This window comes from Rattus norvegicus, chromosome 12 (genome assembly GCF_036323735.1).
Source record: "Rattus norvegicus strain BN/NHsdMcwi chromosome 12, GRCr8, whole genome shotgun sequence".
Lineage (NCBI taxonomy): Eukaryota > Metazoa > Chordata > Mammalia > Rodentia > Muridae > Rattus > Rattus norvegicus.
In genome coordinates, this window is record NC_086030.1 from 45482026 (window position 1) to 45506955 (window position 24930).

Consider the following 24930-nt stretch of genomic DNA (forward strand, 5'->3'; position numbering starts at 1 on the left):
TTATATGCTTATGTATGCCATCTATGTTGATATACATATATATTATGTATAAAATTGTGTACGTGTATATATAGTATGAATACCATTCAGTTCTAAAAAATTTAAAATTCGGGAAAATGGATGGACTTAGGATGTACTGAATTAAGACATTAAGTGAGGTCACATAATTTCAGAAACAAAAGCATGTTCTCTATTATAATTGGAATGTATGTATGTGTGTGCATGTGTGTGTGTATGCGTGTGTGTGTGTGTGTGTGTATGTATGCTTGCATGTGTAAATGTATACTATATTTGCTATTGAAAGTGTAAGATCCGGGGTTGGGGATTTAGCTCAGCGGTAGAGCGCTTGCCTAGGAAGCACAAGGCCCTGGGTTCGATCCCCAGCTCCGAAAAAAAAAAAAAAGAAAAAAAAAAAAGGAATGGGGCGTCACCCTCCACTTCCTTGAAGGAAAGTGTAAGATCCAACGTGAAGCTCTGTGGCTTCAGAATGGCTGCTCTAACTGTATAGGAGTTCATTGAGATTCATAGACTTTGGGACCGGTTAATTTTGGTGTGTGATGACTTTTATTCACAAGTTTTTTATAATAAAGTTTATTAAAAATACTTGAAAACATGTTCAACATCCTTAGCCATCTGGGGAATGCAAATTGAAACTGCTTTGAGATATCAAATTAAACCACACACACACACACACACACACACACACACACACACACACACACACACACACACACACACCAAGAAATGCATCCAACTTGTTATGTCTCTGGAGGAGTGCCTAGTCCCTAGCAGGTAGACCTAATGAGTGTCCAACAATGCACCTTGCTCAAGGTTTTATGTGCTTTCTTTTCTCTTGGCAGATATGCAGGGCAGAAGTTTGAACCACCTGAAGGGTCAGCAGCCTAACTTCCAAAGTGACTGTACCACTCGGTGTCCCCCCTGCCCCCAGCAGTCCCCACAGTTTCTCTACATCTTTGTTCGAACTGTTGTAACTGCCCTGTTGATTCCAGTCGCCCCATCCCGCTAGGTGGGAACGAGCCTATTTCTTTTTGTTTTCATTGACTTCCATATTTTTTTTTAAAAATAAATTGCCTATTCAGAATTTTCACTTGGTTGTTAGAGGAGGTGTTTGTCCTTCCTTCACTGAGCTGGGGCACTTCCTTCCACTCTTTAGATGCACATTCTTTATCCGACGCTGGGCTAAGAGAGCATGTTGCTTTGTTGTTTGCTGTCTTGACAGAGCTCTCTAACGCCACAACAAAAACAGAATCTAAAAAATTGTTGCTAAGTCTAGCATATTGAATTTTCTTTCCCTGCCTGTGTCTTTTGTTGTCTTAACCTGAGAATCCATAACCACACATACTATCTTGGCCACTCACCCTCCCCCCTACCCCCGAGTCTTTGTCAAAGCTTTTTACTTGTGCTAAGCTGTAACGTTTGGTCTCTGACTCACTTGGAGCTGACTGCTGTGTGTGGTGTGAGGAAACTGGCCCCACCCAGCTTCATTCATGGCTACTCACTTCCCTCCATTTATCTTTGGAAAAGACTGATCTTTGCTTATGTAACGATCTCAGCATCCTTCTTGGTCATTTGATCCTAGCTGTGTGGCTTACTTCTGGACTCCCCAAGGATTTGGAGAGTAACCCAGCTCCATGTGGAGATTAGCTGCCACCTTGGCGATGTTAAGTCACCAACCAATGAGCTCAAAACACTTTCCCACTTATTTACTTAAACCTCGGCCAACAACTTTCGTCATGGTTTTGAGGTTCTAGAGTAGTTTTATGATCCCACAGTTAAACTTTCCCTCCTTACATGATTCTTTCTCCTACTATTGACCAGTGGGGTTTTCTTCATTTCTCTTGCTCCTTAAGAAGCTGATGGATTTACTTCCTTCCTAGTTGTTGCTAGGCTTGTTTTTAGTTCAAAACTTATATATTCACTTTGAGGACAAGATCCACAGTATGTAGCCCAGGCTGGCCTGGAACGTGTGATCCCTCTACCTGGGTCCTCAGGTCTGCCTGTCTGAAGCTCCAGCACTCTCACCCACTGAGCCATCCCGTCCATCCACACCGCTCAGGGATGTAAAGATCTTTGTGTAAAGAAGTCTTCACTTTCTATTGGCAGAAATGCAGGGCAGAATCACAGAGCCCCGTGCTGAACCACCTGAAGGGTTAGCAGGCTCTTCTTCACCCTCCAGCACCAGACTTCCAACGTAGCACCTTCTTCTTGGTCCTATGCATTGCCAAGGGTAGTCCAGCTCCTGCCCGCAAGATTGTTGGTTCTTTGTTGGGTAAGTAACTCCTCCCCCAGCGGAGTCATCTCGCTGGCCTGTTAGTGACAGAATTCTTCTACTCTCTAGTGATATACTTCCTTTTCAAGTTTGTCTACCGTTTGGTTCACTGTGGTTTCTTGTGGCTTCTGCTTGCATGGTGGCTCCTCATCGTCTCCATCAATCTGTATCTCCTAGTCCACAGCACGGCTGTTTTCCTAGTCTGGTAATATCTACCTACTCATAATCTGTCAATGCACGCGTTAACGCCATTGATCTGGAAGCCGGCTTGCTGCTGCTTGTTTTGTTTTACGCCTCAGTCCTTTTGGTTTTCTTCCCCCTTCTTCTATGGCTTCTGTTGGCATTATTAAACAGATGTTTTTGTAATGTAGAGTCATAATATCTTTAATGCTACTAAAACTTTCCAGATTTATCTTCTTAGCCATTCAAAGGTTTCCTACAAACACCTTAGTCCCTCAGAATCAGCTCAGATTTATGTTAAAACTCCCCGTGATATAAAAATTACTCTGGAATAGCTCTGCCTCTCTCCTCTTCGTGGCGTGTGCCAGGGCCATTCCACACACTTCATTTCCAAATGCTATCCCAAACTAAACAGTGAATACAACATTTTATGTCTTTTCGAACTGTTGGGAGAAAGGAGAAAAATACACATCAGTATCTTTGGTTCTATTGACCTTCTTTTTAATTGTTATATTGTTACTGTTGCTTTTCATTCATGCAGATTCAAGGTCTTCTCTGGTACCCTCTCTTGCCTAATGCAGCTTGGCTCCCTTCTATCCTCCCCTACCTCTATTGTGCAAAGAGGTTTCATTTCTGTATAACTAGTGACCTTATGCATCTGGGTTTTTTCTACATATGACATAAATGCGTCCTTTATTTTCCTTCACTTGCTTCAGAGTAAATATCTAAAGCATGCCAGCAATTTAAAGGTGAAACGTCTACTTACTTTTAATGTTTTTGGTTGAGACATTACCCCCCCATGCCTCTATTTATTCCCTCCAGCCCCTCCCTCAAGCCTTTCCCTGGTCTCCCAGCTCTCAACTTGGTAGCCTCTTTTTCTTTGAATATCACTGATACATATTTGAAACAGAGCAAGGAGGGGGGTTCTCTGTGAAGGTTTGAAAGGAAGGAAGAAATGAGAAGATGATGTAAATAGATTATAATCTGAAGAGACAAATGAAATAAAACATTTTTTCTCCTTGCCTTTGGCTCACAGCATTTTTCTTTATGGTATGTCCATAGGTCACTTGGTCTCTCTCTCTCTCTCTCTCTCTCTCTCTCTCTCTCTCTCTCTTCTTCTTCTTCTTCTTCTTCTTCTTCTTCTTCTTCTTCTTCTTCTTCTTCTTCCTCCTCCTCCTCCTCCTCCTCCTCCTTCTTCTTCTCTCATATAACACAACCTGACTGCAGTTTCTTCTCCCTCCACCCTTTCAAGCCCCTCTCCCACCTCTCCTCTCCTCCAGATTCACTCCTCCTCTGTTTCCCATCATAAAAGAGCAGACCTCCCAGCCCAACACAGCATTACAGGTTACAATAAGACTAGGCACAAACCCTCATATCAAGGCCAGGTGAGGTAACCCAGTAGGAGGAAAAGTGTCCCAAGAGCAGGCGAAAGGATCAGAGACATCCCTATTCCATTGTTAGGTACTCCAAAATACCAAGCTAACACCCATTATATATATTTACAGGACCTAGCACAGACCCATACAGTCTCTGTGATTGCTGTGAGTCCGTGCTAGCCCTGCTTCTTTGATACTGTGGGCCATGTTTTCCTGGTGTCCTTGATCCCTCTGGCTCCTACAATTCTTCCTGTTGGGCTTAAAATTCTACATTTCTATAAATCTAAAAAAATTATATCATACAGACATATATACATATACACACACATATACACATACATACACACATACATGTGGTGTGTGTGTGTGTGTGTGTGTGTGTGAATGAGTTCAGATTATTTGTGGTGGCCAAAAGAGAGACTTGGGTCCTCTGGAGTTGCAGTTACATGTATATTTGTGGGCTGCCTGTCATGGCCTTGGGAAGAGAACTCTGGTTCTCTGCCAGAGCAGCAGGAACTCTGCAGCGCTCTGTCTCTCCACCTTTGTATTACATGCTAACCCATTTTCCTGCCTTCTTCTCTTCTTTCCTTCTAATTACCATTTAACTTGTGTTCCCTTAATCCTCTGAGGGTCTGTGAAACTGTGCTGGTGTTTCTCCTCAGACTGCCCATTCAGTTGGAATGTTGGACTCTTCAAGAATTTCTTTTGTCCAGTTACTTTGCTTTTCACTTTACCAAAATGTCTCCTTAGCCCCTTCGATATTTTGTATCTCTCTATTTGATACCAACTTGTCTTCATAGCCTCTTCAATACTTCCGTATCTATTTGATACCAAGTTGTCTCCTTAGCCCCTTTGACACTTTGTATCTATTTAATGGGCGGGGCCATCATACTTACCTTTCCATCTTCTGTCCTTGATTCTTTGAGCATAGTTACAGTAATAGCCTTGAAATGTTTACCCCTTATATTTAATACCTGATTTCTCCGTGGTTGTCTGCTTGTTTGACACAGGGTCTCATGTAGCCCAAGATGGCCTCTAACTCACTATGTAGCCCAGACTGGCTCTGATTGCCTGATGCTTCTACTCTACTCCCAGGTGCTGGGGCTCTACCTGGTTGACACTGGATAGGAGCTCTCATTAGCCACGCCACCCTTCTACCCAATGGATTTGTCGTCTTTCCATTTCCTTGTATGTCTTAGGAATTATGTTTTTGGAAACTAGATATCGAGATCATCTGTGATGACACTTCCCAGAATTCTGCCCTCTTTGGGTCTTAGCCATTGCTTCTTGCCCTTTATCCCATTTCGTTATGGGCCAGATTGTTTTAATGAACTTAACTGTCCTTCCTTGCAGAGTGGCACCTCAAAGCTTCCCTGAGAGGCGTGGCCAGGACATATCCTCTATTGTCCTAGGATAACAGTGGTTTTGTGGGTGTTACTCGTCACATGCAGAGAGCAGAGGACAGTGTGCAAAGGTTAGTTATCTCTAGCCACCAAGTGGGTCCCAGGGATTGAATTTGGGTCATCAGGCTTGGCAGCAAGGGTCCTTACCCACAGACCCATGTTACCTGTCCCTGAAGGGATACTTTCTTAAGATTGGTGTCTGATTATTAGCAGCCACAAAACCCAGCTTCTTTCTCCTCTCTGGCAAATTAGCTGGCATACTGTTTAATATTTACAATGAGTATATATAGCTCCCCTGTTTTTTTCCTTCCCCGTAGTCTGCACTCTCTAAATGAACCCCTAGACTTGAATGCTCCCCATACCATGTTGCAAATGAGATTGATTCCCTGGAGGGAGACATTGGGAGCCCCTCTGGTCTATAGGTTATTCCTCCTTCCTGGGGAGACCTCTTTGCTATCACTCTAAAAGCAGGTGACGATGGATGGCAGCCAAGTTTTAGAGTCACACTCCCAGCCTTGGAGCCTAGTGCTCTGAGAGGTTAGCAACAACCTCAGTCTTTGCAGTTGGCATCTCTGTTGAGGCAATGCCCCACTCTATGGCCAGGACAGGAATCAGCAGGCTCATAGTATTCCAACAGTTCCATATTCAGGTTAAAGACCCCATGTCTTCATTGAGACAGGGGGTAGCAGGGAACTCAGCTTCTTATCCACACTGTGAAGAGCTTGGCCTTGGCAGAAGACCCAAGGGGTAGCTCAGCAAAGGCCAATGCCCTATACCATAGACTCATCCGGCCTCTGTGAAAAAGGAAGCCCTGTTCTTGAATGCACTATAGTATTAGAACAGGGATTTAAGCTTCTATCTTAAGCTGAGAGAGAGAGAGAGAGACAGAGAGACAGAGACAGAGACAGAGACAGACAGAGACAGAAACAGAGACACAGAGACAGATAGACACAGAGAGAGAGACAGAGATAGACAGAGACAGAGACACAGAGACAGAGACACAGAGACAGACAGACATAGAGAGAGACAGAGAGACAGAGACAAAGGGACAGAGACACAGAGACAGACAGAGACAGACAGACAGAGAGAGAAACAGATACACGCAGAGAGATTCATGAGGAGAGAATCGGTGGCAAGAATAGCTAACTGTAATTTATACATAGCAAGTGTTTTTCCCAGTGCTTTCTACATATATTAATTTGTAATGTAATCTTCACGGCAGCCCGATTATGCATCCTTTAATATGCTTAACCTTATTATTTCTCATTTACGATGAGAAAACAGACATGGAGCCATGAGTCATTTGCTCAAAGCTGTACACTTGTATGCATCAGGCCAGCATTGGAGCTTAGGCAGTCTGGCTCCTCGACCACCCTGAGGAATTGTCTGAAGAGCTATGCCTCAAGCAGTGGGTGTGCAGTCCTTAGTAACCGAGTGAGTGCATGCATCAAGAGATGCAAACTTTCACTGACAGAAGGGATATCCCATCCAGTTTTCTCTCGTGTTGTATTTACTCTGCCTCTGACTGCTGACCTCCTTGAACATTGAGATCTGGCCAAGCCTGGTGGCCCACATCATGAATCCCAGCATCAGGAAGCAAAGGCAAGTAGATCTCTGAGTTCCAGGCCAGCCTGGTCTACATAACAAGTTCTAGGACAGCCAGGGCTGCATGGGAGGACCCATTTCCAAAAGAAATTATTTGAGATCTGAGATAGCATTCAGTAGCATCCCCTGTGAGCCAGTTGATCATGTGACCTCATCAGAACACAAGGAGGTTGTGTCCTAGATACCCACATTCAGCCCTTTCTCATTACCATCTGCACGCAGGGCCTCTTCTGTTACCAAGAATCACTCTGTCCTTTTTCTGACCTCTGCACACTGTTTCCCCTCAGAGCAGCCTGTCATCTTTACAGAGCATGCTTGAACCCTGGCTCTCTTGGTGCCTCTGCATACTTCGAAGTCCTCTCAAAGGTGCACATGGGAGTGTCTGCTTCCTCTTAGGAGAGTGATGGATGTTGTCTTTGATGGACTGTTTGGCTTTGAAGTCCCACTCCCTTCTTGACCAAGTCTCAGGTGCCCTTGTTGTGCCTCAGCCTCCCAGTGGATGCTCAATGTCATGAACTCATAATCGTGACCATGGGATGCCCCAGCACTTTGGATTTCATTTTCAGAGTTTCTGAAGTACTGACATTTAATTCTTTAAATAAGATGTGAAATAGCACTAGCATCTTGTATTTAAGTGTGTGTGTATGCATTTGCCTGCAGAGGCCAGAAGAGAACATCCCGGAGCTGGAATTACGGATGGTTTTGATCTGCACAAAGTGGGTATTTTGGAACAGGAGTATTGTTAACCACCGAGCCATCTGTCCATCTTCCTTTGATTTGATTTTAATGGAAAGATGATGTTTAAGGTGTGTGAGTGTAAGAACTTCTAGTTTCCTTAGATAAAAATCTAGAACATCGGTTCTCAACTTGTGGGGCGGGATCCCCAAAAGAACTATCAGAAAGCACAGGTATTTACATTATGATTCATAGCGGTGGCAAAATCACAGTTATAAAGTAGCACTGAAATAATCTTATGTTTGGGGGCCGCCGCAACATGAGGAACTGTATTAAAGGGTTGAAGCTTTGGGAAGGTTGAGAACCATGAAGATGTAGAACATGTGTGGAACCCAGAGATCTTTCCCAAGCCATAGTTCACATCTGGAGGTGACCGCTCTCTCTGATTTCCTCCACTGTAGAAAGCGTCACCTGATTTGGATCTTATGTGATTTGGATCACATAAAAGGGAATCATGATCCATACTCCGTGCTTGTCACCTCTTGCTTACTTAACATTGTCACTGAGTCTGGCCTGTTTGTTTATTTCTCATCGCTGTATGGTATTTCTATTGCATGAACATAACAGATCACTCCTTCGTGGTTTTATTGACACTGTGGGGTGGTTTCCAGCATTTGATTATTATAAGGCATAAGTAAATCTTGATGTTTTCATTCATATTTGATTAAAAGCTTTGGAACTCTCCATTTTGGTTTACAGGGTAGGACTGTATTAGGGTTTTCTTTACCTTTCTAAAAACATGTTTCTCCATGTTCGAATGTTTGAGAGGTGAGTTTTGAGACCTTCCCTGGATCTTCTTCCTAGCCAACATTTGACGCTGCTGGCTTTATAGTAAGCTTTTTTTCCATACATACATCGTTTTCTCATTTCTTAGTTATTACTTATTTGATAGCTATGGATGTCTTTGCTCGTCCGGATGTCCGTGCACCATGTGCATGGCCTGGCGCCCAAGGAGATCAGAAGAGGGCATCAAATCTTTTAGAACTAAAGTTCTGGATGATGATGAACCACCACGGGGGTGCCGTGAATCAAATCCCAGCTCCCTGCAAAAACACCAAGTACTCTTAACTGCAGGTCTGCCTCTCTAGCCCATTTGCACATATTTAAACTTTTCATGTATGTCTTTATTTTGTATTCATATATGAGTGTGTATGTGGTGTATGATGTCTACACATGTGCTCAAGTTGCCAGAGGAGAGAGGAGAACATTGACCGTACTGTTCTATCTCTCTGCCACCTTCCATTGAGACAGGTCTCTCATTGAACCCGGAGCTAGGCCGGCAGCCAGCAAGCCCCAACGATCCCCTACATTTTAACCCTACAGTACAGCAGTTGCAGGAAGCCATGCCCATATCTTTATGTGAGTGCTGGAGATTCAGGCTCAAGCCCACATGCCAGTAGAGCAAATATTCTTACCTCCTGAGCCATCTCCATGGCCCCTTTAGTCATTGTGTGGAGTGCGTCTTTGGGACGTTTAGTCATTTGGGAGGCAGGGGGTCATTTTCAACTTGACTTTCTACTCTTTGGGCTTACACATCTACTATATAAGATACATAAGCTCCTTTCTAGAGACATATATTTGGATTCCTTTCTCCCCGAGTATGGCTTCCTCACTATTTTTTACTGGTATATTTTGAATACTTTAATAGATGCTTATGAGTCTCATGACACCTAGCTTATGGATTAGAATTGACAGAGGGGTGGGACGCTCTCTGATCTCTACGAGCATCTCCATGTGTGTGCTGTACATAAACTCAGGCAGGCACACAAATACACGCATAAAAACAGATAAGTAAATCAAATGAAATTGCTTGAGCTTATCACCCACAGCTGTGTGAGAGCCGGAGAATTCCTTCCTTCTTTCCTTCCTTCTTTCCTTTCTTCCTCCCTCCCTCCTTCCATTCTCTCTCTCTCTCTTTCTCTTCTCTCTCTCTCTCTTTTCCTCCCTCCCTCCTCTTTTTCTTTCTTTATTTCCTTGTGTAAAAAATATTTTTACTAATCCTTTGATATTTCATACAATTTACTTGATCACATTCACTCTCAACTCCTCTCCAATTTCTCTTACAGCCACATTCTGTACTATCTAATTGTCCATACTCCAATACATGGAATCATCTTCTGGAACAGAGTCCACCCACCAGAAGCCACACCTTTAAAGAAAACTGACTTTCTACAGGAAGCCGTTGACCACCAACAGCTCCTGGGAGTCCATGAGTGCAGTGACCCTGTCAGGTCCTCTCTTGTTTGAAAAATACCAATTCACTCACGTCTTCTCTGACCTTTCTCTCACACTCTTTCTGGCTTCTGTTCTGACCTGGTCCCTGAGACTTCTTAAATCCCATGGAGTGGTCATCCAGTTCTACTGTTGACCACTATTGCCGTAGGCGGTGGCTCTCCACCCAAGCAGCCCATTAGAGTCACACAGAGAAAACATGACCCAGTGACATGGTAAATCGTGCTATAGAAGACTATGGTCACCACATCAAGATAGACACATGGACATCTGCTGTGGGATGTGCAGTGGGCAAGAGCCGTGATTCCAATGGGCAAGTGGGAATTTATAACCAATAAGCAGGACGCAGGTCAGTGGATGTATGACTAACAGAAAAAATAGGGGCCTAAGGGAGATCCTGGCTAAACTGATCTTGTGGGATTCTCTTTGGGAGACAGATCAGGGTCATCAAGTTCTGGAGGGGAGAGGGTGATCACATGATCACATGTGCAGGGTGGAGAATGCTTGCTTAACTAACCCTTGGTTTCTAAGACTAGATGTTCATCAGGAATTACTCTCAGGGATGGAGAAAGTTTAGGAAGCTGAATAGAGTTTGGTCGGCAAGAAAACTTTCTCATCAAATAGAATCTCCTGGGTGTAGGGAACTACCAGAAGGGGCAGGGAATCTGCAGATTCAACTGCTGCCTCATGTTGTCTGTCTGTCTGTGTATCTATCAATATCTATCTATTTTTATCATCTATTATATACATATATATATACATGCACACACATATGTATATGTATGTCATCTAAACAGCTTTAAATCTCATGCTGTTTAAATCTCATAAATCTTTCATTTCTCTTTGTGTTTCAACGTCTCCCTCCCCTCCCTTCCCTTCTGCTCCTTTTCTTTCTCTTCCCCACCCCTTCCCTGCCCTTCCCTCTTTACCTCCACCTCTTCAATCTCTACCTTTCCCCATGTTTATATCCTCTCTCTAGTTCTGTGTCTGCCTCCCCAAGTCTCTTGTGGGCGCCTTTCCTGGGTCTTATCACGTGCACATTCCTGTGAACCCTGCCCTGGCTTTCTCTGGGTCTCTCCCCCCTTTTACCACCCTACCTGGACCCCACTGTGTATCTGAGCACATGCATGTATATATCTCCATTTTCCTTCCTCTCTAGTTTTCATTCTTTCTGCAAGTTCTCAATGAATGTAAACTCAGTTGCAGGGATGTATGAGACACAGACCAGACCCCACCTCCACCTCTGTCGACCTCAGGATGCTCAGTCTTCTTCAGGAGCCCTGTCTGAGTCTGTTCTGCCTCTGAGCAGGGTTTATCTGAGTCCCTCAGCCTCCTGTGCTTCCAGAGATAAGGTGGCTTTTGTGGCAGGGTTGACTTGGACATGACCTTCAAAAGACTAGATAAGACACACAGGCTGCTCTGGGCTGAGGCTGACCTTCCTGCCGTTGACTTGGAGAAGCCGGAGCTCCCTAGGGGTCTTTGTGCCCATCCAGTTCTTAGGATGAGCAGATTAGTGCTTCTATTTGAGCTGATCATCTGTCAATTCATCGCTCATCAAATAATTAAATGTGTATCGAACGGTACCATACACCAAACTCTTGTCCTTGTCTTCCAAAACCCAAGTACGTTTTATGCTACAGATGTTTCTATCTTGTGTCATGGACAGCAAACCTGCTATGTTCTATGGACTCCACTCATGCAAAGAGCTTTGTAACAGAAGTGATTTTTATCAGGAGAATTACTCCTTTCCTGATAACAGCCTTACCTCCTTGCAAATACTTTGGCTGTTCACCAATCACAGCTATTAAGGGACCAGATGCTCGACCCCCTATATATTGGGGCGATGTTTACGAAACAGCATCTTATTGCTGTTGGAGGGGAACACCGACCTCATATGTCAGTTCTGCTGCAGCGAGCTGTGTAAGCAAGCCTCCTGTCATCCATGCATGCACATCTGTAGCTACTCATTAGTTAGTCTGGTGCATTTCTAACTGATCAGATACAGCGTTATGAATGGTGGATCTGATTAACGGGGTACCATGCAGAGCTAGGAGGGGGGCATGGAGAAAGATGGTGGCTGAGTTCCTGGAACTCAACATGTCCCAGGACATCTTCTCCAGCTGGAGGACTTAAGGAAGGATTTCCAGAGGGAGGGAGAGCAACACTAAGGTGTAAAAGAGGGGCGGTGCTACAATGAGGTCTGGCTCTTACCACACATTTATGGTCTCTCTGACAGCATAATGTGTTGTACACATAGTTCCCCACCCCCTAGTCAATGAGTACACTTCGTGCTGCAAACAGTTCTGGTGATTACTGAACAGGGAAACCACCATGAAGATACAATATTGTCTCTTTTCTTTTCTTTTCTTTTCTTTTCTTTTCTTTTCTTTTCTTTTCTTTTCTTTCTTTCTTTCTTTCTTTCTTTTTTTCTTTTTTTCTTTTTTGAGAGGGGCTCTCACTGTGTACCTCTGGCTGGCTGGAATTCATAGGTCTTGCCTTGTCTCTGTCCCCTACAGCCGAGATTAAATGCACGTACCGTGATGCCTGGCTACATTACTGGGGTATTTTTGTTGTTTTGATTTACTTTGTTTTGTTCTGTGTTTTTGTTGTTGCTGTTGTTGTTGTTTGTTTAACAAACAGTGTGACATTGTTAGCAGGGTTTTAGTGCCATGGTATAGTACCTATACCTGGTCGGGAACCAAATCATCGTCCCGCTGCCCAAATTTCTGGTGGCAGCAAAGACCTTCTATGCGTGTTTACTCTACTTATTCCTACAGAGCAAGAAAGCTTATTAGAGTTCAGGAAAGTAGGCCCAGGAGGCAAAAGCTGGTAGAAAAGAATATTAGTTCTCAAACTCGAGTCTAAAGGGGGCCACCACGTGATATTTATTTCTCCAGTTCCATCCTTTGGAATAAACTAGGATTTTGGGTTTTCTTGCAAACCATTCTACTTTTATATTAGAGAGAATTCTCTCTCTCTGTCTCTGCCTCTCTCTCTCATATACATCTATATCTATCTATCTATCTATCCATGCATTCTATCTATGTATCATGTGTGTATGTATGTATCTACTATGTATTTATGTATGTATGTATGTGTGTGTATGTATGTATGTATGTATGTATCTATCTATCTATCTATCTATCTATCTATCTATCTATCTAACTACATTAAATTAAAGACTCCATTATAAATAACAAACCAAAAAAATAGCGGGGTTGGGGATTTATCTCAAATATTTATTATAAATAAATAAATAAATAACAAACCAGACACCTAGGAGCTCCTCTGGCTGTCCTTCCTGATTATATATTAGAAATTTGAAGGGAATGAGGAGGAGGGGATTCACAGCCACTAATGCCCGTGATACCACCATGTTGTTCTGAGCAGCACAACATATTTTATGAGTCTTCCTCATGAATATTCCCATCACCGTATCCGTATTATCTCATTTAATCTCTGCAACTACCTGGCAGGCAGGTATTGTAATCTCCATTGTGGACAGTTGCCAAGCTCATCCACGCGGGCTCCGTGTTCTACTGTTGGCAGTGTGATACTGGGCAGGTTGGAAGCGAGAGGAGAGGGCTGGTGGAAGGAGAATGGTTTTGAATGAGAGACCTGATTTTACAAGATCCTCAAGTGGCCAGAACTTCAACAGCCTGGTAATTGTGTAGATGCTGTTGTTTTTTGTTTGTTTGTTTGTTTGCTTTTGGGTTTTTTGTTTTTATTTTATTTAATTTATTTATTTATTTATTTATTTATTTATTTATTTATTTATTTATTTATTTTTGCGGGCTGTGTCTTCATTTACTGTTTCCTGTGTACTTGTTCCTCCCAGGCATGCTGACTCCCCTGCTCAGTGCAGACTTCTTGACCAGGGAGCTGGTTCTCTGTTATGCGAATATGCTGAGTATGTATTAGTCACTCACTTGAGTGTTTTTTTTGAGATTTGTCCAACTGTTGGACTTTCTGTTTCTGGTCTTAAGCCTGGAGCAGTTAACCCCTCTGGTTGACAGTCCACAGGAGTTAATCCTAGGTGGGAAAAGAAGCTTGGCCTTCTGGGAATCCAGCTGGCCGGGTGAAGACAGTGTAACTCCAGTGAGGGAGAATTCCCAAATCCCTGAACTCAAAGACCACTGTGTGCTGAGCCACCAGGGTGTTTTTTAGATTTTCTTTTTTTGACCTCTGTTCCTGGACAGGCAGATTCCATGAGGATATTTGTTATGAGGAAAAAAAAATAAAACCCCTAGTCACTGACTAGGTGACTCCAGGCTATGTCTTTAACTTCCTTGAGTCCCAGGCAAAAATATGTCTTGAAGGTTTTATATTAGTCTGGGTTTGACATGAGACTCTGTATACCAAGTGTCCAGTGGAAGGATCAAGTGACCAGAAGGGAGTGCACCATGGAGCAGGTGCATTAGGATTGAAGCTCCGTCCTCTTTCCTCCTCCCCTCCCTGCTTCCCTCCCTCTTCCCTTCTTTCCTCCCCTCCCTGCTCCCCTCTCTCCTCCCCTCCCTGCTCCCCTCTCTCCTCCCCTCCTTGCTCCCCTCTCCCCTCCTCTCTGCCCCCTCCCTCCTCCCCTCCCTGCTTCCCTCCCTCTTCCCTTCTTTCCTCCCCTCCCTGCTCCCCTCTCTCCTCCCCCCTCCTCCCCTCCCTCCTCCCCTCCCTGCTTCCCTCCCTCTTCCCTTCTTTCCTCCCCTCCCTCCTCCCCTCCCTGTTTCCCTCCCTGCTCCCCTCTTTCCTCCCCTCCCTGCTCCCCTCTCTCCTCCCCTCCCTGCTCCCCTCTCTCCTCCCCTCCCTTCTCCTCTCCCTTGTTGTAGTCAGGGTTTTGAAAATAATAAGGCTCTTGTGTTTTGGCTCTCTAAGGTCCCCCGCAGTGCATTATTTGAAGGTGCCTTCATCAGGCGGTGGAGCTGGTTCAGAAGACAGTGGGATCATCGAGAGACCAGGCTAGCAGAAGTAGATCACACTCTAAAACCCCTGCTTCGATCCGTTTCCCTGTCTGCCACCCTGAGCACAGCATCTACTTCACACCCCTGCCTCGGATGGAGCCACTTTACCGGGCCTTCCGCACTACCGTGGACTGACATCCCCTGAACACATGAGCCGAAACAAACCTTTCCCCTTTTAAGTTGTTCCTGTGAGAGCCTTGAGTGGAAGAACACACTCATAGCTAAGCCAGCCATTAAGAGAGTGACTGTTTCTCTCACACACATAACCATGGAGTGAGGGCTGGGAAGGATATATCTCTCCTGTACACTGAGATGCATCTTTGTATCTTCGGCTTTGAATATAAATGATACAAGTCACTTGGCCATCCATACAGAGGTGCATTTCAGCCTGGGTCCCTGTCTCATTGCACAAAATCAATCTCAGGTGCACTGTGCCTTTGGGCTTGGGCAAAGAGATGCTGAGTAGTGAAATACCCAGACAGACTTTGACGGAAGTGGTCCAAGGAGAGCAGTCCAAAGCAGGAGCTTTGTAGCCAGTCAGATCTGAGCAGCACCTATGGGTTTGCACCTTCTTTGTGTGTGTAGTGTGTATGAAAATGCAGAAAGTAGGAAGTGGAGGCCAAGCATACATCCACCTTACCCTCTTGGGATTCTTAACCACAAGGAGACAAAGCTAGAAATAGCAATGCTGTGCTTCCAGGAAACCCCCAGGAAATGAGTCACGCATTGCTTCAACTCACACCGAGTGTGGATTGACCTGGCTATCAGTCTCCACAGAGCCTAACACATAATTGTGCTATGTCTCAGCTTGCCCTCGGAAAATGGGGATCATGATTCCCGTTAGGGAACTGTGAGGGGATGCTTTTTTGAAAGTTATGAAGTTATATCTTCACTGAACAAAAGACGACAGCAAGAGGCACGCCTGGAAAGGTTTCAGTTCTTCGATGGATTCTTTCGAGTGTTAATTTTTGTAGATCAAAATTTTCAGATACTAAACGAAAAGGTGGTGGAGAGAGAGATTAAAGGATAGATTTTCTTGGGTGGTTGTTTCCATGGTAACCGGCTCAGAGGTATCATCTGTTGGCTGAAATACAGATAAATAGGAAAATGATGGTGACACGCTTCGCACAGTGCACAGCCCATAGCAGAAAAACCACGGTATAGGAAATAAGACGCAGAGCCCCTGTAACAGCCTGGATATCAATGCAATCCTTCTCTCGGAGAGCATGGAGGGAAATTTCTTTCTCCTTTGGAAGACTCCTGCCTGAGCATTTTGATGTCCAAGATGTTTCTGAGACAGAGAAACTAGAAGGGACGCGACCTAGACACACAGTTGGATGTATGGATTCTTCCATGTTCTGAAGCAGCAGTTTCTCCGTCTCACTAAAGACATCTTCACCTGGTTCAGGATTAGAGCATTCACCTGTGTGTCACCATCTCAAAAGTTCATCGTGCTTTCTTTCACAGTTGGACTCTGATGCACCCAAGATTGATTTTGTGGGATGAGATAGGACCAAGGCTGAAATGCTTTTCTGTATGGATGGCCAGGCGACCGGTATCTTTTATTTTCAAAGCCACGGCGTCTCCATTGATCTTCACGGGAACCTCTGTCTTAAAAACCCAAGAGTCTTTGAAATGTGTAGGCTCACCTCTGAACTTTCTATTAGGTTACACAAGCCTATTTATCTTTCTTGGGTTGGAGCACGTTCTAGAAAGTTCCCTGGCTTCATCAGTAGCACCTTGTGATGCATGATACTCAATTGACTTGGTTTTTGTGATGGTTTTCATATGCTTGGCTCAGGGAGTAGCACTATTTGGAGGTGTGGCCTTGTTGGAGTGGGTGTGTCACTGTGGGCGTGGGCTTTAAGACCTTAGTCCTAGCTGCCTGGAAGCCAGTTTTCCACTAGCAGCCTTCAGATAAAGATGTAGAACTCTCAGCTCCTCCTGCACCATGCCTGCCTGGACGCTGCCATGTTCCTGCCTTGATGATAATGGACTGAACCTCTGAACCTGTAAGCCAGCACCAAGTAAATGTTATCCTTATAAGAGTTGCCTTAGTCATGGTGTTTGTTCACAGCAGTAAAACCCTAAGACAGTTTTCTTTATACTAATCTTGGCACCTTGATTTTCCATATATATTTCAGAGTCACCTTATAAATTTCCACCAAAACACACATGTGGCAGGGCTTTGATGCCAGTGTCCAGATAAATTTGGGGAGGAGAGATGTCCTTACAAACTTGGTTTGTTGTTTTCACCCATAGCCACTGAGGTAGGGTCTGTTGTGATCCCATGTGATAGACAAGCTGTGTCTGGGATGGGAAGTAATCTAGACTGTGGACTGGATACATTCTGTCCTACATGGAGATACATTTTAGCATTGATATGGTTTCAGAGTCACTGCTTTATAACAGGAATAAGAGCAATCCCTCTGTACTGTTTTTATTACTTTGGTATTTATTTATTTATCTATTTATTTATTTATTGTGAAAGGGGGGGTTGCTGGGCTGGATATACAGGGCCTTAAACTTACAGAGTATCTACCAATGGGCTATAGTTTCACCCCTCAAGTTCAAACTCAAGCATCTCTACTTTAAAAATATTAGCACTGCTCTCAGTGGTGGTTTTTGCCTACAGAGGGAAGTGTTAGTTAGAGTCCAGAAGCCTGTTGAGTGCTCAGCTCTAAATCTGACATCTATATCCTCCCCGGGGCTCAGAGAAGAGCTCAGAAGAGGCAGAAACAATGAAGGCGTTAGAAGATAGGAGGGAAGGCTGCTACATTCTGTCTTCTGGGTGTGGAGTGGATGCCACACCTGTGAACTCACAGCTGCAATGGCTACTTGCATGGGGCTGGCTCTATCAGTATTCCTTCATGGGGTGTGGAGGGCTTATAAGGCTCCACCCCTCCCAGAGGAGCTATGGGCATTTAAAGGTTGCAGGAGAAGTTGAAGCCATATTTCTGGACAGAGTGCCTTAATTCATTCTCATGCAGGCAGCACTAGGAATGATGGGTCCCCAAAAAGACATGAAAGATGAAAGTTGAAGTGGAAATGGAGCTGGGGAGGAAGAAGAGGAGGAGGAGGGATAGGAAGAGGAGGAGGAGGGATAGGAGGAGGAATAGGAGGAGGAGGAATAGGAGGAATAAGAGGAGGAGGAAGGGGAGGAAGAGGAGGGATAGGAAGAGGAGGGATAGGAGGAGGAGGAAGGGGAGGAGGAATAGGAGGAGGAGGAATAGGAGGAATAAGAGGAGGAGGAGGGGAGGAGGAGGGATAAGAAGAGGAGGAGGGATAGGAGGAGGAATAGGAGGCAAAGGAGGAGGAGGGAGAGGAAGAGGAAGGGGAGGAGGAGAAGGAGGATTAAGGAGGAGGAGGGATTTGGTGAGGGACAGGATAAGAGATGATAATGGGAGCATTTTGATCAAAGAATATCTATCTTCCTATCTATCTAGTTTGTGTATGTGTAAAACTATGGAAGAATAAATACATTACTTGTTTATAATAAACACATTATATTAGTTTACCAAGTAGCCCTGGCTGGCTTGCGTAGACAACTCTTTATAGACCAGTCTGGCTCCAAACTCAAAGACATCTTCCTGTACCTGCCTCCTGAGTACTGGGATTAACAGTGTAGGCCACCATGCTTGGCCCATAAAAAACAAAAAGCAAATAGGTCCAGCCAAGATTGTGGTCATTAAAAGCCCACTGGAGACCCTCGAAGGCAGCATCCAATGAAAGAAGTCAAGTCACTGGTTCACTCCCTCAGGGCTTTCAAGATGGACGGGGACATTCAGCCCAGGAGGGCTCAGTAGGAGAGGTGCCAAAATCACCATGCTGGATAGAAGAGTATCTGTGAACTGAGAAATGTGCTGTGCTTGGATTTTTCTTACTGAAAATAAAACCCTCATTATGATTCTTTGATCCTCAGGATGATTTTACAAACTCTTTGATATTATTTTTAAAGATTTGTTTATTTGTCTTATGACACTTATTTTATTTTCTCTGTATGAGTGTTTCGTTGGCTTATGCACCATGTATCTGCAGTGCCCACAGAGGCCAGAAGAGGGCACCAGATGCCCTAGAACTAGAGTTACAGACGGTTGTGAGCCACTTATGCAGGTGCTGCGAACTGAATGCAAGTCCTCTGAAGAGTAGCTATTGCTCTTCACTACTGAGCCATCTCTCCAGCTCCTGGTTTTCTGCTTTAATCTTCATTTAAGCTGATACCTTAATTATTTGCTACATAGTTCCTGGAGTACTTACAGCATTCGATGGGTATTCTCTCCTATCCCATTTATATGTTGCCATCTGTCTTAGTTAGGATTTTACTGCTGTGACTAGACACCATGACCAGGGCAACTCTTATAAGGACAACATTTAATTGGGGCTGGCTTACAGGTTCAGAGGTTCAGTCCATTATCATCAAGGCAGGAACATGGCAGCATCTAGGCCAGCATGGTGCAGGAGGAGTTGAGAGTTCTACATTTTCATCTGAAGGCTGCTAGCAGAATAGTGATTTCCAGGCAGCCAGGATGAGAGTGCTAAAACCCACGCCCACAGTGACACACCTACTCTAATAGGGCCACGCCCACTCCAACAAGGCCACACCTTCTTTTTTTGTTTGTTTTCAGATTTATTGAAAATATGGCCTAACAGATTAAACAGCTCCACGTGGTGTTCTGAAATTCATCCCAACCGTAAGCTGAGTGACCTGGAGGTTAGAGAGACTGCCAAAGTCCAGAAGCTTCAGCTTTTCCTTGGTGTCAGGCTCTACCTCAATGATCTCCTGATCTAGGGGTGAGACCTCAGGAACATAATTATCTCTACTCTTTCTCTCTTCTTCCTGCACCTTGATAGAGATACCTCTCACAGGACCTCTCAATTCTCTTCATCAGATATATGACATAGCTGGCAATCCTGTTCTGAAGTTTTTTTTGCTGGAGATGGTGGCAATCTCCTTGCACACACACTTGTTGGTGTGGAAGTCATTACCCAGGCACGTGTAGTACTTCTCAATGACAACCTGGGCGGTCTTCTTCACAGTCTTGGCGCAAATACTGCCCATGTCGATGGGTCTTGGTAAAAGAGGAAACAGAAAACACAGAGAGGCCTATTAAAGCGCCAAGGCCACACCTCCTCCAACAGGGCCACACCTCCTCCAACAGGGCCACACCTCCTCCAACAGGGCCACACCTCCTCCAACAGGGCCACACCTCCTCCAACAGGGCCACACCTCCTCCAACAGGGCCACACCTCCTCCAACAGGGCCACACCTCCTCCAACAGGGCCACACCTCCTCCAACAGGGCCACACCTCCTCCAACAGGGCCACACCTCCTCCAACAGGGCCACACCTCCTCCAACAGGGCCACACCTCCTCCAACAGGGCCACACCTCCTCCAACAGGGCCACACCTCCTCCAACAGGGCCACACCTCCTCCAACAGGGCCACACCTCCTCCAAGACCACACCTTCTAATAGTGCCACTCCCTGGGCCGAGCATATACAAACCATCACACCATCTTTTTCTCCTGCTCACTTGGTTTCCAGAATACCAAATCTTTCCCAGCTCACACCCGCTCCCAAGGCAAATTAGATAATGCTACTGAAGACTATTGTGTAGCTGCGAGTGTTGTAGTTCCATACTGGGGGTGGCTCCATACGCTCGCAGTTCCCACCAGCCCTCCTGTATTTTTCCGCGTTCTATATGACGTCGTGCAGAAGGAACCGAGATCCTGCCGGTCAAAGAACCAACGCATCACCACGCAGAGGCTGTTCTAAAGCAGTGAGCCCATCCTTAGTCAGGCATCCATGTCCAAGGTACCGTTACCAACACAGCTATTTGCAACCACAATAAAAGCCACCGTCATAGGAAAACCACGTAGAGGCGATTGCACTGCCTACTGGATTTTTAATTGTCCTGAGGGTGCCAGAGGCAATCTTGAGCCCATTACTTCTAAATGAGGCACATTCTAAAAGGCTCGCAAAGTCCAAACTGCTTTTGCAGTCATTAATTAGCAAGACATCTAAATAGGCCCAAAAGATCAAGCTTGGTCTCTGGTTTCTAGAATGGGGTGTGGTAGACAATTGTGCAGCCTTTACCCCCCTGTCCGTCTCTCACCCAACTGATTTGCTTCAAGTAGGAGGTACTGTGAGAGAAGGCATCAGGGTGCCTGGAACAAACGAGGGAGTAACAGAATCTAACTTGTAAGGGAATAAGTATCCAGCAAGATCAGAGCACCTGCCCAGTGATTCCAAGATAAACTATCTCAACCATGTATCCAAGACCCTGAACCCTTGAACAGAATATCGCAGCTGCCCTCGCATCCCCTCTAGGATTCATGGTGGTACAGCAGACAGGATGACTTGGTAGGAATTCTTCAAAATTGAGATCAGCATGGGAGGGACAAGAAGAGGTGAGTGCTGGGTGATTCTGCAGGGGCTGTCTCTGGTCTAGTGTGGTGAGCAGGAAACACACATCAGATTGAATTTGCTTCCCACCCTCCTTTGGGAAGAATGAGGTTTCTCCCAGGAAGGAAGAAACAAGAGAATGTGACGTTTCCTCAGACTGTGGCCCAGGGAGAAGCTTGCGAGGTAGCAAGAATTTTACTACATATTGATTACGCACCATGAGGTTGAAATTGTACATATTGATTATGCACCATGAGGTTGAAATTGTCACTCTCCGAGTCTCTAAACTAAAACCAGGGGTTTACACAGGGAAGTCATTCATCCATGCACCACGGACACTGAGGGAGAACCCAGATTCAGGCCTGAAATTGCCAGACTTTGTCCTTCATACCATCAGCCATACGGTAAACTTCCTCTTCGCAGGTCTGACTCTGGGCGGGGTATCTCTTCACAAGGAAAACAAAAGCCACTGGGTCTGCAGACCTGATTGGAGTCTGATTGGATGAATAAACATATCTCATTTAATCTCGAGATTAAAATGCAGGGTTAGCAGCAGGGAGTGTGAAGTCAAAGAGACAGAAAGGAGACAACAGCCTGATCTGCCCAATACTGTTTGAGGGGTAGAATGGACTGGGCAGGTGGCAGGTCCCTAAGCCTCCTGCTGGTAAGCGAATGCGGATCCAGAAGGGTAGGTGCTATGAAACCAGCCCCACAGAGAGATGTGCCTTGCTCTGGGTCCAATCCAAATAGGCAGCTTTCTGATAAGAATCTAACGTTTCAAAGTTCCCCAGGAAGAAGTATGTTGGCCAGAGACCCCCAACTATTCAGCCTCCTTGGAAGCTACAGTTTTTATTCTCAACTCCTGCCTTAAATCTCGGCGGCATGCACATCTCCCCAATCAGGAGCTCATTGGAAAAGAGCAGATAATGGTGTTTAAAGGCTTAGAAGTGGAGGGGTTATAGAGGCAGGCCAGCTGCCCATCTTCGCAATCAAGTGACGGTCGCAAGGTCCCAGGATCCTCATCAGGAGATTAAATAAACCAGACTTTACCTCAGCATCCTGAGGACCAAGTCACTCAGTGACTATAAATCACTTAGCCCAAGCACTGGCGCAAAGGAAGTGTCCCACGCCTGGGAGCCATTATTATAACGATGTCATTTGTATGTGAACTCATTAATATGCGGAATCTAAAATAGTTAATCTCATCAAATAGTAGGATGGCGGTTGTCAGGGCTGGAGATGAGGCCAACTGGGAAAGAGTTGGTCCAAAGGAACAAGTTTCAAATCACGCAGGAATGCATTATAGAGTTCTGCTGAGCGATACCCGGCCTGTTGTCAACAATGCCGGCTGTGAAGTGTATGGATCTCACATAAAATGTAATCAACACGCAAACTTAATGACAATAACCAAAACAGGCCACTAGGAAACAACGGAGCTAACAAACGTGTTTGTTATTTTGTTTAGGTGATGGTATCGGGAGTGCATTCTTATTTTCAAGGTTTCCAGGTTGACTGTATGAAGAATGGGCAGCATATTGTCTTCTGGTTGTATCGCCATAACCTGGCCCTCCTGTGTGATATAGCCAGCATCAACCCAGCTAGATGAGGTTCTGTCTCTGGACTACAGATCACCTGCTGTGTGCCAGGACTGGGTGAGGGTTCTGGGTGTGGCCCTTGATCTTAAGCCTGAGGGGATGATTCGTGAGGTATTCCACCTTAAAAATAAACTTGAAACATTACAGCAAGTTTCAGGCATTTGCTGTTAGTCATTGTGTGTGTGTGTGTGTGTGTGTGTGTGTGTGTGTGTGTGTGTGTGTATACAAAGGTTCCAGAGCCGAAGTTCACTTGGTAGTTTTGAAGAAGAGGCAGAAAGCCAGTGTTAGTGGTCATTAGAAAGGACAACAAGAGAGGCTGACATAACCCAGACCAAACAGGACACAAATAGGACACCATAGGCTCAGGCAAATAGCTAGACTTTCTTCTGGCAATGACGGAAGCCTTGGGTTTGGTGTTCTCATTGAAGAAGGCGCCCCCTTCCCCCAGTTGCTGTGTAGAGAGAGAGGTGAGGTTCACAGGGAGGATATGAAGAGGGTCACAACGAGCATGGGGAGATTGTCCCTCCATTCTGGGTACACTTTGCAAGTGGGGAGGGAACACATTAAAGACTAGGGCTATTTAAAAAATCCATCATGAATGGAGGAAGGGCTCATGAGACCCCTGCCCCTTCTTCTGAGACACTAAAGTGTCACCAATGGTTGTTCTAGTGGTTGCTGTGGGGAGGGGACCATATTTCTTAGTGCTGTGGCCACTTGTGCTGTCCTTGATTCAGTAAGCGACCCTTACACTCATTCACCCAAACGGCCCTAATTGAATGCAGCACACCACAGAACAAGAGACAAGGGGAAACAGGGAGGAAGAAAGAGCTGCTGTGTCTAGGGGGAATGGGGAACACATCCATCAGCCTTCATCATAGGAGCATCAATCCTACCACCCTGGGAACTGACTTCCTACATATGCACTTTTTTAAAAAAAGATTTATTTATTTATTTATTTATTTATTTATTTATTTATCTATTTATTTTTATGCATGTGAGTACACTATCGCTGTCTTCAGACCCACCAGAAGAGGGCGCCAGATCCCATTACAGATGGTTGCGAGCCACCATGTGGTTGCTGGGAATTGAACTCAGGACCTCTGGAAGAGCAGTCAGTACTCTTAACCACTGAGCCATCTCTCCAGCCCCCGAGAAGTTCTTTTCACTTCCAACTGCTTCAGACTTCCTGTGTAGACATGTGCTTCTTTATTAGAATGGAGAAAAAAATTAGAGGGAGAGAGTCTTTCTCTGTCATTTCCAAAGGCATTCTGAGTGCCCAGAACTGTGCCTGGCACATGGTGGTCTACCTTACAAAGGCTGGAGTGACCGCTGGAGTTTGTATTTGCTTCTGTTTGCTAGGAACCCTTTCTTGATAAGCATTCTTTCGGTACATATGCACTGCACATACAAAAGAACATTCCACACAATTAATGCATGTAACTATGTTATCCTTTAAATATATTTAATATTTATATATACATATATATACATATACACAAACATACACACACACACACACACACACACACACACACACACACACACACGGCTCAGTGGTGAAGAGCATTTGCTGCTTTTCCAGAGGATCTAAGTTCAGTTCCCAGCACCTACCACCCATCAGGCATCTCCCAATTGTAACTCTAGCTCCAGGGTGTCTGATGCACCTGAAGTAATTTTCACATACATACCTACCCATAATTAAAAATAAGTCTTTAAAAACTTACAGGACTGGCAAGGTGGTTCAGAGGGCAAAAGAGCCAGCTAGTGAGGCTGATGGCCTGGGTTTCATCCCAGAACCCACGTGGTACAGGTAAAGAACTAGCTTCGGAAGGCTGTCCTCTGACCTCCTTACACACATGTGCCATGTAGCACACATAGGTGCATGTGTGCACCCTGTGTCTTTTTCTACATTGTAACAGTCGTGGGAAACTACCAGTAATATTTCAGGCGTAGGCGTGTGTGAGTATACATACAAACCATTCACGTCACATGTACCACCATCTTCGAACTTGCTTTCATTCAAGGCAAAAGACGTCATTAAAATCCCCTCGAGGTTGCTGGTTTTGGTACTAGGGACTGGCTGGCGTTTGATGGCCTGCGTCCTCTGAACTCCCAGTGCCTCCACGGGTGAGCCTGCCTTTCTGGACGCTGAGCCTAC

At 45.0% G+C, this 24930-nt stretch overlaps 1 non-coding gene and 1 pseudogene across 1 annotated transcript; one reads left to right on the plus strand and one right to left on the minus strand.

Moving 5' to 3' along the window:
- The first annotated feature begins 311 nt into the window (after nucleotides 1-311).
- Nucleotides 312-392, plus strand: Trnap-agg39 (transfer RNA proline (anticodon AGG) 39). Its single transcript has one exon. It is a non-coding gene; the product is annotated as a tRNA-Pro (tRNA).
- Nucleotides 393-19424: 19032 nt separating this feature from the next.
- Rps17-ps13 (ribosomal protein S17, pseudogene 13) lies at nucleotides 19425-19832 on the minus strand (annotated as a pseudogene).
- Between the last annotated feature and the right edge of the window lie 5098 nt (nucleotides 19833-24930).